We start from the raw sequence: 18,101 nt of genomic DNA, 5'->3' as shown, positions 1-18,101 counted from the left end.
TTTCTGTAAACACCACAGCACAAACTCTGCTATAATTAAAGTAACTGATGACCTGAAATATGCCATCGACAGCCGAAAGGCAACAATATTGACGCTACTATACTTCAGCAATGCTTTTGACACTGTTAGCTTTGACACATTGCTCAGAAAAATGCAGCAGCTTGATTTCTCAGATAGTGCAATGAGTTGGTTTGAAAGCTACCTAAAAGACAGACAGCAATGTGTTGTCTGTGCAAATGAAAAATCTTCCTGGAAACATGTCTCCTTGGGAGTGCCACAAGGATCAGTCTTGGGACCACTTTTGTATTCTTTATATGTCAATGATATTTCGTCTGTTCAGTCCTTCTGTAAATATCATTTCTTTGCCGACGACGTCCAGCTCTACGTAAGCGCCAGACCTGAAGATATAAACACTGCAATCGCTCAGATGAATGATGATCTGTCTTCAGTAGTGACATGGGCGAAAAACCTGGGGCTCAAACTAAATGCAAAAACGACAGAAGTAATCTTAATAGCCCATCAGAAATTAATAAGATCTTATTTCCGCAAACAGCTGCCTCCTATTCTGCCCGACGGTATTCCAACACCATATCAGGAAACAATTAAGAACTTGGGTGTAACTTTGGATGAGCATCTCAACTAGGCAGAGAATATAGTCACAGAGTGCCGGAAGACGTCAGCTTGTCTCTATGCTCTCAAAAAGTTTCGGAACGTATTTCCACAGGATGCGAAACGCCAGCTTGTGCAAGCACTCGTTCTATCGAACCTCCACTATTGTGATCTAATTCAACAAGGCATGAGTGGTAAAAACCAAAGACGGTTAGAACTAACCATGAATGCCTGTGTGCATTACACCTGTAACATTCGCCGATATGATCATGATTGTGTCTCATACTCCCAGCTAGGGTGGCTGCGGCCGGACAAGTTGCGTGGCTACCACACTCTATGTCTACTTCACCGACTCCTCGTCGCGCAAGCACCCCAGTACCTTGCTTCAGAGATTAAACAACTTTCATGCAATCATAATCGAAACGCGAGGTCACTGTTATTTGGTATCCTAACTGCCCACTAACAAAACCAAAACGTTTGCAAACTCCTTCTCAATTGCTGCTGTCCGCCTCTGGAACAAACTGCCCCTTACCTTGGTCAAAATTCAATCTCCTGCTGCTTTTAGGAAGAAGCTGAAGCATTTCCTACTATCATCCTCATAACGTTCTCCACAAAATTAATGTGCGTACAATGCCTATCCTCCCCTCTGTCAAATAGCAAAGCTAGAGTCTCCTATCTTGCTCCTTTCTCTTCTTCCTCTTGATGTATCTCTATTAGCCACCCACTCTTCATTTCCTTTATATTTCCTTAATTATGTTTCATGATGTCTCTATTCTTCACCTCCCTTCACCATCAGTCTCCCTCATACTCCCTGCTGCTAGCACTCCTACCTAAAATCTATTTCTTTCATGATGTCTAATTATAACAGTATTTAAAATCTACGAATATAAACTGTATATGTATGTATTTTTTTCAAGTGTGCCTTTGTAGTTGTTTATTTTACTTTTGTACTAGATGTAGTTTAACATGACCACTAAAGCATATGAACGTAAAATAAGTAGAATGCCTGGTTAGATGTAAGAGATGGCCTGATGGGCCTAATCTTGCTAGGTGAAGTAAATAAATAAATACATAAATAAATAAATAAATAAATATCAGTGGGCGTAGGATGTCAAGTTCTTTTTCATCATCAGCGTGATAATATTCAAATTTACAGTCACTTTATCAGCGCATGAGCCACCTGAATGCGATCTGGAAAACTGTAAATCGAGATGCAATTACTTTCCAAAATTTAGGCAACTCACAGAAGGCGCACGTACTGGATAGTATCGACCCTTGATCCCAGGATAATAAATAAATATCGATAGAAGCAATCACAAGTTGCGAACAGACTCCCAAAGTATTAGCTACGCAGTGCAAAGACAAAGCAAACGCTGAATGCGACACTTACCTCAAAACAGCTAAATAAGCAGCAAGCTGAAGCTGGGCACTGAACAGCAACACTCCGACGAGACACGAACAGCTACCATGTACACACCCCAAAGACACCGTAGGGGGGAACTGGCCCTCTCTCATGTTGCACGCAGGGAAAGCCTACAGAATTTACTCCTCCAGCGCTTGTTGTGATTTCTGTTCACGAACTAAAGGTTGCCGGTGTACTAGCCCTTGCTTTACGGTTGGCGGAAAGATGGCAGGACTTAAAAATACAGCTCGTTTCCCTCGCTGGTTAGTAAAACATAGCGTTCGCTCTTTCTCTGTATCTGCTTCTAGGGAAACATGTGGGCCTTTGTACAACTCTCACGGGAACTCGCGTGGCTCGCGCAGCCTCGAAGGGCGCTTCTGAAGTACCCTGGCTTAGGAGACATCCAAAACGGCTTACTCGAGTACCCACTACCTCTGGGAGTTCCAGGACGGAGACCTCCCGGATTTCTGCTATTGTTTACCCAGCGTCTAAGGCTTGCGGTAGGACCTCCTCAAAATGGCTCTGAGCACTATGGGACTCAACTGCTGAGGTCATTAGTCCCCTAGAACTCAGAACTAGTTAAACCTAACTAACCTAAGGACATCACAAACATCCATGCCCGAGGCAGGATTCGAACCTGCGACCGTAGCGGTCTTGCGGTTCCAGACTGCAGCGCCTTTAACCGCACGGCCACTTCGGCCGGCAGGACCTCCTCGCCACATTCGAAATATGGGGAAAAACACGAGCTAAAACGTCAGAATTCGGTGACCGTTCTCTTCCACTCAGAAAGTTCACGAGAACACAGTATGATTTTATACAGTGTGGCCCATTGACCGCGACTGGGCCAAATATCTCACGAAATAAGCGTCAAATGAAAAAACTACAAAGAACGAAACTTGTCTAGCTTGAAGAGGGAAACCAGATGGCGCTATGGTTGGCCTGCTAGATGGGGCTGCCATAGGTCAAACGGATATCAACAGTGTTTTTTCAAAAATAGGAACCCCCATTTTTATTACATATTCGTGTAGTACATGAAATATGAAGGTTTTAGTTGGACCACTTTTTGCTTTGTGATAGATGCCTCACAATTTTAGACGAACAGTTGGTAACAGGTAGGTTTTTAAAATTACAATACAGAACGTAGGTACGTTTGAACATTTTATTTCGGTTGTTCCAATGTGATACATATACCTTTTTGAACTTATCATTTCTGAGAACTCATGCTGTTAGAGCGTAATTACCTGCAAATACCACATTAATGCAATAAATCTCAAAATGATGCCCGTCAACCTCAATGCATTTGGCAATACGTGTAACGACATTCCTCTCAACAGCGAGTAGTTCGTCTCCCGAAATGTTCGCACATGCGTTGACAATGCGCTGACGCATGTTGTCAGGAGTTGTCGGTGGATCACGACAGCAAATATCCTTCAACTTTCCCCACAGAAAGAAATCCGGGGACGTCAGATCGGTGAACGTGCGGGCCATGGTATGGTGCTTGGACGACAAATCCGCCTGTCATGAAATATGCTATTCAATACCGCTTTAACTGCACGCGAGGTATGTGCCGGACATCCATCATGTTGGAAGTACATCGCCATTCTGTCATGCAATGAAATATTTTGTAGTAACATCGGTAGAACATTACGTAGGAAATCAGCATACATTGCACCATTTAAACTGCCATCGATTAAATGGGGACCAATTATCCTTCCTCCCATAATGCTGCACCATACATTAATCCGCCAAGATCACTGAAGTTCCATTTGTGGCAGCCATCGTGGATTTTCCGTTGCCCAATAGTGCATATTATGCCGGTTTAAGTTTCCGCTGTTGGTGAATGACGCTTCTTCGCTAAATAGAACGCGTTCAAAAAATCTTTTATCGTCCCTTAATGTCTCTTGTGCCCAGTGGACGTTAAAAGTCGTCGCCATATAATTCCTGGCTCACAGAAATATGGTACAGATGCAATCGATGTTGATGTAGTATTCTCAACACCGACGTTTTTGAGATTACCGATTCTCGCGTAATTTGTCTGCTACTGAAGTGCGGATTAGCCGCGACAGCAGCTAAAACACCTACTTGGGCATCAACATTTGTTGTAGGTCGTGGTTGACGTTTCACATGTGGCTGAACACTTCCTGTTTCCTTTAATAACGTAACTATCTGGCGAACCGTCCGGACACTTGGATGATGTCGTCCAGGATACCGAGTTGTATACATAGCACGCGCCCGTTAGGGATTTTGATCACAATAGCCATACATCAACACGATATCGACATTTTCTACAATTGGTAAACGGTCAATTTTAACACGGGTAATGTATCACGAAGCAAATACCGTCCGCACTGGCGGAATGTTACGCGATACCACGTAGTTATACGTTTGTGACTACTACAGCGATATCTATCAGCCGGCCGAAGTGGCCGTGCGGTTACAGGCGCTGCAGTCTGGAACTGCAAGATCGCTACGGTCGCAGGTTCGAATCCTGCCTCCGGCATGGATGTTTGTGATGTCCTTAGGTTAGTTAGGTTTAACTAGTTCTAAGTTCTAGGGGGCTAATGACCTCAGCAGTTGAGTCCCATAGTGCTCAGAGCCATTTGAACCATTTTTTGATATCTATCACGAAGCGATAAAAGTGGTCCAACTAAAACATTCACATTTCTTTCGGTACTATACGAATATGTAATAAAAATGGGGTTTCCTATTTTAAAAAAATGAAGTTGACATCCGTTTGACCTATGGCAGCGCCATTTAGCGGGCCAACCAACCATAGCGCCATCTTGTTTCCCCCTTAAAGCTAGACGCGTTTCGTTCTTTGTAGTATTTTCATTTGATGCTTATTTCGAGATATATTTGGCCCGGTCACTATCAATGGACCGCCCTGTATATTGTCGCTTAACGATGTGTCATAAACCAGTGTCGTCACACGATCTGCTTACCAATTTCGTGGCGAGCAAAGGAGGACCTTCCACCGCTTTCCAGTGCATACATCGTGGTCAATCACCATCCCAAGTAGCATGTCTTGCAGTTTGTAATCGTCACGTTGACATAAGTCTGACATTGTTTTTGAGTAAAAGCGTCTTTGCTCTCCATGTCGTGTATTTCTGTCGGCTACCTTCTGTACCACACATTGGCAGTAGAGGTGGTCGAGCGGTCACAATTAGGAGTACGCGTCCAGGACAAATATTAAATGAGAATGGGCATTCAATCCAAATAAGGAGCGTATGTTTCAGTATACGTAACTCATTGGGCATGCCCAGGGTAGGAAGTTATCATGTGTAGACCAACCTAGGATACTGAACAAACTTAAGATGCGGGCAACAGGAGAGGATGCGGTTCATGTAAAATTCTGTTGGTGACTGATCACGAAACGCGGAGCTAGAGGCTCTGCATCCCAAAACAGACGTCTCTCCTTGTCAAGGTCTGGATCACAAGAGACAGAAACGACTGTGTTTTGCTCTTCACAGTTCCCCAGCATCCACACGTGACTTGCATCACATGCTCAATATTGGATAAACTGATGGCGTGAATGCGTCAGCAACATCAGCAGATAGCTGAAATCATCTATCGCCAACAGCTTTAAGCAGAGAGAGCCCACTTGGTTCTGGAAGATAGGAAGCTTGGGTCACAGAAGAGCAGCCAAAGCTACACTGGAAGAAAACTTCTAAAATATTGTTTGGAGCCACTGAAATAAAGCTTTTTAAACCAATTCCTTAAAATATTCCTTGCATCACTACCAATCTGTACAGTAAGGTCCAAGTTTCATTGAGTTGCACGTGTGTTACTTAGCAGTGATGCATCATATGGGAGTATTGGAACAACATTCGTACCACCACAAAGTACTGTTATCCAAGATGGCGGTGATGACGTCATCCACTATGGCGGCGATGACGTCAATCAAGATGGCGGATTTTGGTGGGAAGTGTGAATTTTGGCAAGAAGGTGCCACTTCCACCTCCCCCCAGAAAAATGGCGCAAAGTTCAAAGTTCAAATTCCAGCTGGATGATACACCAAACCCCAGTTATCTCTACTAAGCAAAGAAAATGATGGGAGAAAAGGACCTATTATTTAACCAATTTCAAGCAGGTGTGTTCTCCACTGGGTCTGGACTCCAACTGGCTTAGTTCATATTGACGGCACCAGAGGACGCCACCGTAACTTCAGGTGATGACACAAGTAGCATTACTCAAGATTGCCACACCCAGTGTGTTCACAACATGCTCCAGAGCCCAACTGTCTTAGTTCATATCCTCACCACCAGAGGATGTAACCACGACGTCAGATCATGACGCAAATGCAGTTACTCAAGATGGCAGCACCCAATGTACCCACCACAAGCTCCAGAGCCCAACTGAATTAGTTTATATTGTAGCTGCCAGAGCACGCTACTGTGACATCGAGTTATGCCAGAAGATCGTCTGCTCTCCCTGTTGGCAGTAGCTCCAGAAATGGAAAAATCTGCACTTTCCTTACGACTGGACATACATTTTCCTTTGCTATCACTGTACTCCAAGCCAAATCCATACCATCCTTATGAGTTGACATGGTCATTTCCTTTCCACAAACACATACTTTATGAACCACTGCCAACAGCCGGGTGTATTTCTGATACTTTGCTCATTGTTGAGTGCCGTTAAATTGAGAGTGCAATCGTAACATTCACTTGTAAGTATAATGATAAAAGATTTATGTGACTGGTTTTCTGGAATAATTCCATGTGTGCATGGGCTGTGGTGGGAATGATTCACGTTCCCCATTAAGGGCAGCAGCCATCTGAATGCTAAGGCCTGTTGGAGTGTAGGAATGTATATGAGTTACTTTGACGTCTCTAGATGATCAAATAGAGAATTAATACTTAGTATGTGTTGGGCGGCGTTTGTGATCAAGTCGAAATTTGAGAAGATTGTGTACGGAAGTGCCTTTGCACTGGACTGTTATTCTCTACAGTGTAAATTGTTCAATTGACTGGTTCTGCACATTTCTGGCCTTTATTTAGTTGAGAGAAGATCGACTGTGATGTGTGGATGTGGCATATGGAAGGCACATTTGGCTGTTCTCTAGAGATGGGAAAGACCTTAGTTGGCTTGTAAATTAGAGAGATGATATGGAATATGTTAAATTAGTGAGATTGTTATTTGCAGGTGGAGATATTATTTTACATATGTTTGTTTCGAGTTTACTGAATGGTCTAGAGGATGCTCCACACAGCTGAAGTTTCGAGTTTGTAGAGAAATAATTTCGAGTCTTGATATCGAGAAGTACCACGATCATCATATAATATTATGACTGACGATGTGGAAATACTTGTATTGGTGTAACCCCAGAGTCCGGAGATGGGTGTACAAAGGCAAGCAAGCAGACAGGTCTGGACTAGAAACAGTAGCAAATTTGTATTTGTGGGGAAAGGAGGATGTCTTTGCACATCAGTTCTGAGAGTGATTTCGATTCAGTGAGGGCTTTCTGATGTGAAATGTGTGATTTTGTATGGTGTAGGATATTTATTGTATGTTTACTACATCGATAGGATACGTGTCGATATATTACTGAGTTGGAGATCGGTTTCACGCACTAATATTCAAGCTCCTGTCCCCAGTGGGAGGAGAGTGTAAATGAGTAGGTGTGTTTAGGTATTTGACGATATTTATGGCACATTGCGAGGTTTAGCTGTTGGTGCAATATGGCATTGAGTGTAAAATACTTTATTGACTGTGAATGTCATGTCTGTAGAAAGAAAGAAAAGGTGCTTCCCTAGGACTTAGTGAGATAAAGTGGGTGTGAGTGTAGAAATACAATAATTTATTTTGGGTGCTCTATAGACATAAAAGATAACTGTACTGTTTGTCTAAAATTTTTGTATATTTTATTATAAGTTAGTGTGGCTTACATTGATTAAATGTATATATATACACTCCTGGAAATGGAAAAAAGAACACATTGACACCGGTGTGTCAGACCCACCATACTTGCTCCGGACACTGCGAGAGGGCTGTACAAGCAATGATCACACGCACGGCACAGCGGACACACCAGGAACCGCGGTGTTGGCCGTCGAATGGCGCTAGCTGCGAAGCATTTGTGCACCGCCGCCGTCAGTGTCAGCCAGTTTGCCGTGGCATACGGAGCTCCATCGCAGTCTTTAACACTGGTAGCATGCCGCGACAGCGTGGACGTGAACCGTATGTGCAGTTGACGGACTTTGAGCGAGGGCGTATAGTGGGCATGCGGGAGGCCGGGTGGACGTACCGCCGAATTGCTCAACACGTGGGGCGTGAGGTCTCCACAGTACATCAATGTTGTCGCCAGTGGTCGGCGGAAGGTGCACGTGCCCGTCGACCTGGGACTGGACCGCAGCGACGCACGGATGCACGCCAAGACCGTAGGATCCTACGCAGTGCCGTAGGGGACCGCACCGCCACTTCCCAGCAAATTAGGGACACTGTTGCTCCTGGGGTATCGGCGAGGACCATTCGCAACCGTCTCCATGAAGCCGGGCTACGCTCCCGCACACCGTTAGGCCATCTTCCGCTCACGCCCCAACATCGTGCAGCCCGCCTCCAGTGGTGTCGTTATAGGCGTGAATGGAGGGACGAATGGAGACGTGTCGTCTTCAGCAATGAGAGTCGCTTCTGCCTTGGTGCCAATGATGGTCGTATGCGTGTTTGGCGCCGTGCAGGTGAGCGCCACAATCAGGACTGCATACGACCGAGGCACACAGGGCCAACACCCGGCATCATGGTGTGGGGAGCGATCTCCTACACTGGCCGTACACCACTGGTGATCGTCGAGGGGACACTGAATATTGCACGGTACATCCAAAGCGTCATCGAACCCATCGTTCTACCATTCCTAGACCGGCAAGGGAACTTGCTGTTCCAACAGGACAATGCACGTCCGCATGTATCCCGTGCCACCCAACGTGCTCTAGAAGGTGTAAGTCAACTACCCTGGCCAGCAAGATCTCCGGATCTGTCCCCCATTGAGCATGTTTGGGACTGGATGAAGCGTCGTCTCACGCGGTCTGCACGTCCAGCATGAACGCTGGTCCAACTGAGGCGCCAGGTGGAAATGGCATGGCAAGCCGTTCCACAGGACTACATCCAGCATCTCTACGATCGTCTCCATGGGAGAATAGCAGCCTGCATTGCTGCGAAAGGTGGATATACACTGTACTAGTGCCGACATTGTGCATGCTCTGTTGCCCGTGTCTATGTGCCTGTGGTTCTGTCAGTGTGATCATGTGATGTATCTGACCCCAGGAATGTGTCAATAAAGTTTTCCCTTCCTGGGACAATGAGTTCACGGTGTTCTTATTTCAATTTCCAGGAGTGTATATATATATATTGCATTGTAAAGCTATTATCGTTTATGTTATAGCATGACTAGAGAGGATGACTGTGTGATGACTATTGTGAGGGATGTATAGATTGAGCAGATTGATAATGATGAGGGTATGAGTGAGAGTTTTTAAGTGGAAAATTATATGCGCTACGGATACTGAAGCACAGTTGTCAAGAGGAAAGATTAACTCTACAATGATGGGTGTCATATTGTAGCAGCAATGGTAATATTTAATTGTAGTTACACTGGTAGATATGTTTGCGGCTTCCAGTATCGTTGTGAGTGTAGTATATATTTGATGATCTATAGAAAAGTTTAAGGGTTTAATTGTAATGCACTTTAGCGATCTGTGCAAAATAATTTTACCGCTGAAAGTCCAGGAAAGAAGAGGAGGATGGTGCTTGGATACCAGCGGCATCAGTAATTCGGCTGTAAATTCGATAAGAGCAAATGATTATGTTGGATTCATTTGCATGCTTTTTGCTGGGATATGGGAGCCTCTACATAGCTGTGTGAACATTTGCATATATAGAGAACAGGATGGGTATCATGTGATGGAGTGGGTATCACGTTACGTCCGCAAGGAAGACTTGATTGGACGTATTTGTGCGTTATTTTCGTAAAGAGGTTCTGTTAGGGCAAGAATCCCATGCATACAGGCTGAGAGAAGACGAAAACTACTACAAAATCACACATAAAGTATTTCTGGGCGACTATGGAATTTACTAGAGTTCATCTTCGTTATTATTTTAGATAGCAAGATGGCTTGAGTATAAGATTGAGAACGTTGCTAGATGTGCTTGTGATAAAAAGTAGCTATGCATGGCGAAGCGTCAGTCAAACATCACGTATGGTCCACTAGAATGGGTAAGTGGAAAGCAGGTTCTGCTATTCTGGAATGGATTTCTACAGCGTCTTCACTGGACCGCAGTTAGAGTGAGGTTAGCAAGGAAGGCCCCACGCGCACAACCCTGCTTGGATTGCACGCTTTGTAAATAAGCCTTCAACCCTGTCTGGTTGAATCACCAAAGGCGCCTACATACAACTTTCAAATGAGTTCGGGGGCAGCTTGCGGCTGCGCTCCCACCTGATCACATCAGCACGTTTGTCTAGGTGACCACATACTTGGATAAGAATTTCTCAAAAATGAAGTATGAATGAGATGTTGCCACCTCATGCTTGCGGGACCCGGTTGGGGGCCTGTGCGTGATTTGACAGCTGATGACTGGGTTGGCTCTACTCAACAGGGTTGTCGGTGGGTGCTTGCACACATTAATTGAATTATTTTGCGAGCAGGTTTGTAGGCTGTGCTATGAGTTACTGGGACAGTTTACTAGTACTGGGCGTGTCTATGCATAACTGTTCTGAATTATTTAGGAGGAGTCTGAATGTCTGTACTTAAATTATTTGCATAAATTAGGAGTTGTTTGCGTGTCTGACGACTGTGTATTGTGACCCAAAGCACAAGATGGCGAGTGTTTTGCGTCAGTGTGACAAATATATTCAGTCGCTAAATAAAGTGTTTGAAACTAAGTGGGGTTCACTCCTTCCTTACTCTTCCCAGCAGCCCAGCGGAGTCTGATTCATTTTCACGTCATTTTCCTCCTACAGACCATCATCTGGTATTAGGTCACAGGAGGGATGACAGTACATTGTGGTGGCAGTAATGTGTACTAGGTCAGTTGGAGGATAGATCTCGTGGTCGAGACACTGATCGCAAAATAAAAACTTATGTCCATAATAAAGAGAGTGGTTTTCCCGCCATTTCGACCCACCATCTAGGATTATGTCATGAGTATGAACATTAGTGCATGTTAGTACACGTTAGCACACCAACAAAGATCGGTAAGGAGATGTGGTGCCAGGTTGAGGATAGTGGTGGAGACTTTAACTATTTGATTCCAAGTCCAGGTGAGTGTGACACTGGTGAAATTTAATTCCAAGTCCTAGGTTCTACGAAGTCGAATCACATGACTAGTGCAGTAGCCAATAGGAGTGAAGCATTTTAGGGGTGGTGGGGGGTGGGGGTGCTAGGCCATGAATGAACACTGCACTCATAGTGGGCAAATGTGGAACTTCTCATTTGATGATTGAATATTGAAATTGTAAATTCACTTATTGAATATGATTAAAATTAAAATGGAATTAAGTACTTAGGTAATTGATAGGTGAGATGAGTGATGTTGGTGTCACATGTATTCAGTTAAATCTGTTAGCATATTTACAGAAGACAATGTTCAGCACGTGTATAAAGGTATAGGCTGGAGGCTGTGAGGTGAGCAGCCACCAGGTCGCGTGCTATGGCGTGGCGCGTGTCCGGTTATAACGCCCAGGAGAGGGAGAGCAGGCGATCTTGTGTCATCACCCGACGACATGGTAGCGTCCTGTGGCGGCGATGAAATGAACTAAGCCAGTTGGGCTCTGGAGATCGTTGTAAATATACTGGGTGCTGCCATCTTGAATAACGCTACTTGCGTCATCACTTGACATCATGGTGGCGTCCTCTGGTGACGACGATATGAACTAAGCCAGTTGGAGTCCAGACCCAGTGGAGAACACATCTGCTAGAATTTGGTTAAATTATAAAGACAAGTCCTTCTTTCCCGCCATTTTCTTTGCTTCGTAGAGACAACCAGGATGTGGTGAATTATCCTGCTGGAATTTGACGTCTGCACCATTTTTCTGTTTGTAGAGGGGCGTGGCACTTTCCCGCCGCTTTTCAAGCTTCCTGCCAATATCCGCCATCTTGATTGACGCCATCGCCACCATCCCGGATGACGTCATCTCCGCCATCTTTGATAATGGTACTTTGGGGTAGTAAGAACGTTGTTCCAATACTTATGGGGATTACTTTCCTTCTTAAGTGAAGGACAGTAGAGTTTTTTAAAGTTTCTATTAGCAAATTGTTGCAAATTTTCGCTAGTAAAATTTCCCATCATTTTTATATATATATGCTATGTACCCTATTGTACCCTTTAAAGAGGGTATATGGCAGCTGCGTGCAAGAAAGCCACCTTGTAAGATCAATTACTTTTGGTGGTAGGGGGTTCGCATCCTGAATTGATATCTTTGCCACCAAGCGTATCTGGTGAACACAACATTAAGCACTCAGCAAGTGACACTAGCGGAAACTATTTTGTACCAATACAGTCCATCCTAACCTATGATACGATAACTGGACGACAAGAGTCTTGTGTGCAATTTCATATTCAGGTATATCGCCTATTCGCAGAACGGTAGCACCAAATCTTAATCTTCCATTCACATTCTCTAATAGTGATCTTACGTTTCCGCCCTATTTAATATAACTTCTAAATATTAACATTAAAGAACTAGACAAAGTCACACGCTGCAGGTAATGACCACTAACCTCGTAATTGGATTGTGGCTGGTCGTTGCTCATTGTTATAGGCATTGCAATGCATTTTCGAAACTTACACACAGATATTGTTCATTATGCAGAGTGGAAGGTTTGTAACAGTCATTGTACGTTTCTCATAGATCGTCAAACAATTTTAATTTCCTTTCCACAACAGTACCACCACTGAATAATGTCGTGGAGGTGTTGAACCTATCTGATAACTTTTCCTACGTACATTGAGAATATAAGAGGTTCTATGAGGGTGCCAAGCGGTGCTTTCTTCCCGTTGAAATGTGCGTGTGGCTAGCGGCTGCCGTCGGGTAGAATGGCAGCCTGGTGCAAGCCTTTTAGCTGACAGCATTTCGACGATTTTCGTGTCTAAGGCGATGAAATGATGATGAAGACGACGGGACAACCAGTCTCAGAGTGGAGAAAATCTCCGATCTGGCTGTGAATCGAACCACTGCTCTTCGAACAGTATCCTGCCATACTGACCACTCAGCTATGGAGGCTGACTGTTTGTCTTGAATAGCCTTTCTACAATGTGCCCACTGGATTCCGAAAGTAAAAACGAGGAAAAATTGCGAGTAGGACACGCTCTGCCAGGGTTCTGTACAAACTTCACCATGTATATGTATAATTAACCCACAGGATCTGAAGAATGAGTTTGCAAGTATCAAAATATTTTACATAAACGGTCGTCTCTTTTGACTTCATTGCTTTAGATGCTTAAATTATTTTACGTCGCAAATGGACCGCTGAACTTAGTTTCGACATAAATTTCAGAAATTCTGATGGACAGAGGGTCAATTACTGTCCAATAAGGATTCCGTTTCTATCGACTGAGCTACGCAACCCTAAAAATCGTCGAACCTGTCCCATAGCTAGCGAAAATACTGCATACGAATGGATACGGTATAGCGTCGATTGCCATTTGGAAACCTCTAAGGGCTCTTTTATACGAGCTACCTTCTTGTCTCAACAGTCTGCTCGTTGTAAGCAAGTCTATTTCAGCATCCCCTAGCTTTTTATTTCTTTACTAAGTCGCAGCTGTCACAAGCGTTTTTTTTCCGTCTACACGGCCGCACCAAAATTGCCTGTGTTGACAGAAATGTCTGCTGAACAGTTTGGCACCAAAACGGTGAAAGTGAGACTTTCAGAGATCATTGTCATACACAAAATTCTATCTTGTTTGGAAAAATTAAATACATGAGTGACTGCTAATGGCTTCCAAATAGGCGGACGCAACCAGTGATCGGTCCAGTTGTACCACAAGACCTAGTCCATTCCATATATACACAGCTCACACCATTGTGGAACCACCACCAGCTTGCACAGTGCCTTGTTGACAATTTGGGTCAGTGGCTTCGTGGACTCTGCATCACACTGAAAGCCTACCATCAACACTTACTGAGTGGAATCAGGACGCAACTGACCACGTCACGGTTTTCTAACTGTCCAGCCAAAGGGAATCGGTCAGTCGTGTGCCACCATTAACACCAGACGGCCTCACTGTCCTAACTGATATGTTGGTCGTACGTCCCACGTAGCTTTTTGCGGCTGTTTCACGCAATATTGCTTTGTTTCTTAGCACCGACAGCCACGCAAACGACGCTGCTGTCGGTTGTTAACTAAAGGCCGTCGATTAATGTTATACACTACTGGCCATTAAAATTGCTGCACCACGAAGATGACGTGCTACAGACGCGAAATTTAACTGACAGGAAGATGCTGTGATATGCAAATGATCAGCTTATCAGAGCATTCACACAAGGTTGGTGCCGGGGCGACACCTACAAAGTGCTCACATGAGGAAAGTTTCCAACCGATTTCTCACACACACGTCCTTGCCTGGTGAAACGTTGTTGTGGTGCCTCGTGTAAGGAGGAGAAATGCGTACGATCACGTTTCCGACTTTGATAAGGTTCGGATTGTAGCCTACCGCGATTGCGGTTACTCATATCGCGACATTGCTGCTCGCGTTGGTCCAGATCCAATGACTGTTAGCAGAATGTGGAATCGATGGGTTCAGGACGGTAATACGGAACGCCGTGCTAGATCCCAATGGCCTCGTATCACTAGCAGTCGAGATGACAGGCATCTTATCCGCATGGCTGTAACGGAACGTGCAGCCGCGTCTCCAGCCCTGAGTCAACAGATGGGGTCATCTGCAAGACAACAACCATCTGCACGAACAGTTCGCTGACGTTTGCAGCAGCATGGACTCAACTCGGAGACCACGTCTGCGGTTACCCTTGACGCTTCATCACAGACAGGAGCACCTGCCATGGTGTACTCAACGACGAATCTGGAACCACGAATTGCAAAACGTCATTTTTTCGGATGAATCCAGGTTCTGTTTACAGCATCATGATGGCCGCATCCGTCTTTGTCGACATCGCGGTGTACGCACATTAGAAGCATGTATTCGTCATCGCCATACTGGCGTATCACCGGGCGTGACGGTATGGGGTGCCATTGGTTACACGTCTCAGTCACCTCTCGTTCGCATTGACGGCGCTTTGAACAATGGACGTTATATTTCAGATATGTTACGACCCGTGGCTCTACCCTTCATTCGATCCCTGAGAAACCCTGGCCGGCCGAAGTGGCCATGCGGTTAAAGGCGCTGCAGTCTGGAACCGCAAGACCGCTACGGTCGCAGGTTCGAATGCTGCCTCAGGCATGGATGTTGGTGATGTCCTTAGGTTTGTTAGGTTTAACTAGTTCTAAGTTCTAGGGACTAATGACCTCAGCAGTTGAGTCCCATAGTGCTCAGAGCCATTTGTACCATTTTGTTTGAGAAACCCTACATTTCAGCAGGATAATGCACGACCGCATGTTGCAGGCCCTGTACGGGCGTTTCTGGATACAGAAAATGTTAGACATTCTCCAGATCTTTAACCAATTGAATACGTCCGGTCAATGGTGGCCGAGCAACTGGCTCGTCACAAGACGCCAGTCACTACTCTTGATGAACTGTGGTATCGTGTTGAAGCTGCATGGGAAGCTGTACCTGTACAAGCCATCCAAGATCTGTTTGACTCAATGCCCAGGCGTATCAAGGCCGTTATTAGGGCCAGAGGTGGTGATTCTGGGTACTGATTTCTCAGGATCCATGCACCCAAATTCCGTAAAAATGTAATCACATATCAGTTCTAGTATAATATATTTGTCCAATGAATACCCGTTTATCATCTGAATTTCTTCTTGGTGTAGAAATTGTAATGGCCAGGAGTGTACTAGCGCTATTCCATGACGTTACTCACCTCAGTGTAAAATACTCCACAACCACGACGCGGCTCGATCAGTAACGTCAACGACTCTGCCCAGTGGGAAGTTCTGGAATCCGTAGTGTGCTGCAGTCAGCGCATTCACAGAAGCAGGAGAGTCTCGCTTCACCTGCTAATATACGGAGTTAATTATTACGGCATATTGATAATTTTTACTTTATGGACCGTCTGACTTCAACTGAGTGAAACACAATTTTCAAGCCATACGCGTTTAGCCTTTGTTCTCTGTAAGGAATCTTCAGTGGCAAGTTGCGTGGACGATTTTCTACTTATTACGCTCCTGTTCCATTTTTGGTGTCGTTCCTCTACTTATAAATGACACTTGCGCTTTTTTCCACATTTCATAGCACTAGGAATTGAACACTTGTAATATGTAGAAAATCGTTCACGCTACCTGCCAATGAAGATGCCTTGCAGAGAATAAAGGCGAAACGCGTATGACACGAAAATTGTGTTTCATTCAGCTGTAGTCAGACTTTCCATAAAGCAGAAATTATCAGTATACCGTAATATTACAAGCAACTGACTACAAAAAAATACGGGGTTAATCTGCTGTCGCCGTATACACTTCTCCTTATAGTAATGGATTTTGTGCCTTGTTAATCTTAACTTTCTTTTCGTCTTTGCTTTTGTGACACTTTGTGAAGGTTTTTTGATGTCCTGGGATTTTTCCTACTAGTGTCCTCACACAAGAAAGACGAAAGCTCTGAAACCAAAAAGATTATTCACGTATTACAATATCTCAACGAAGGAAAAGGGTACTCTGTAGGAAAAAAAAAGATGATAAAGTGAAAAACATTCCAATGAAAACTGTTTCGGCAGACGTACTTAATCAGAAAAACTATTTTTTCCATGATATTCAACACTCGGAAAGTAAACGAGATATAAAGCAAAAGGGTGTTATTATCTGTCTTTTAAGTAGTGTTTGATGTGTTTCTAAATATATATTTCGTCGAGCATGTTCAAAAATTGCATTGTGCTACAGACATCTACACTACTTCATTGTTACTGAAGGCAATCGACTTTGGTGCTGAATCAGACCATCTTCAAGTTCTGTATCAAAAGGAGAAAAGAAAAACCAAACGTATGTTGTTATAAGACATAAATCACTATTTACCATGTCTACAAATATTATACGCACTGTTTCACGCGGTATTACCACACAGTACTTACAAGAAGCTCTGCAGCTATTTATTGCCAAACTGCAATGTGAAATGCAACTAATAGAATGCTGCGTTATTATTAATAGCTGTCTGCGGGTGACAGTTATGTACTGAGTACATCTGTACATTGTGTCCACCCTATTCTCTCACTATGAACTGAATAACACACAGATCTTATGATGACGTTGCAGACTATCGATTTACTCAGTCTGTCATCGAGTAAAACAGAAGTGTTTTTAGCCGTTCCCCAAGGCAGTGCTATAGGCCCTTTGCTGTTATCTATATAAACGATTTGGGAGACATCCTGAGCAGCCCTCTTCAGTTGTTTCCAGATGACGCTGTCGTTTATCGACTAATAAAGTCATCAGAAAATCAAAACAAACAGCAAAACGATTTAGAAAAAATATCTGAATGGGGCGAAAAGTGGCAGGTGAACCTCAATAACGAAAACTGTGAGGTCATCCACATGAGTGCCAAAAGGAACTCGTTAAACTTCGGTTACACGATAAGTCAGTCTAATCTGAAAGCCGTAAATTCTACTAAATACCTAGGTATTACAATTACGAACAACTTAAATTAGAAATAACACACAGAAAATGTTGTGGGGAAGGCTAACCAAAGGCTGCGTTTTATTGGCAGGAATTAGAAAATGTAACAGACCTATTAGGGAGACTGCCTACACTACGCTTGTCCGTCCTCTTTTAGAATACTGCTGCGCGGTGTGGGATCCTTACCAGGTAGGACTGACGGAGTACATCGAAAAAGTTCAAAGAAAGGAAGCACGTTTTGTATTACCGCGAAATATGGGAGAGAGTGTTACAGAGATGATACAGGATCTGGGCTGGAAATTAAAAGAAGGGCGTTTTTCGTTCCGACGGAATCTTCTCACGAAATTCCGATCACCAACTTTCTCCTCCGAATGCGAAAATAT

At 44.2% G+C, this 18,101-nt stretch overlaps 1 protein-coding gene across 5 annotated transcripts in view; it reads right to left on the bottom strand.

Moving 5' to 3' along the window:
* The window catches only part of LOC124786328 (probable cytochrome P450 6a13), a 421,393-nt gene that overhangs the window by 387,696 nt on the left and 15,596 nt on the right, over window positions 1-18,101 (bottom strand). Inside the window, exon 2 of one of the 5 annotated variants that reach the window (XM_047254256.1) lies at window positions 15,984-16,119. The exons of 3 other annotated variants lie outside the window; for them this stretch is intronic. The gene's annotated coding sequence lies outside the window, so the exon portion shown is untranslated. The remainder of the gene's footprint in view (window positions 1-15,983; window positions 16,120-18,101) is intronic. One more of the 5 variants, XM_047254257.1, reaches the window with a different exon arrangement.

This window comes from Schistocerca piceifrons, chromosome 1 (assembly GCF_021461385.2).
Source record: "Schistocerca piceifrons isolate TAMUIC-IGC-003096 chromosome 1, iqSchPice1.1, whole genome shotgun sequence".
NCBI lineage: Eukaryota > Metazoa > Arthropoda > Insecta > Orthoptera > Acrididae > Schistocerca > Schistocerca piceifrons.
The sequence above is the reverse complement of the archived record's forward strand: the minus strand, read 5'-3'. Positions and strand labels throughout refer to the sequence as shown.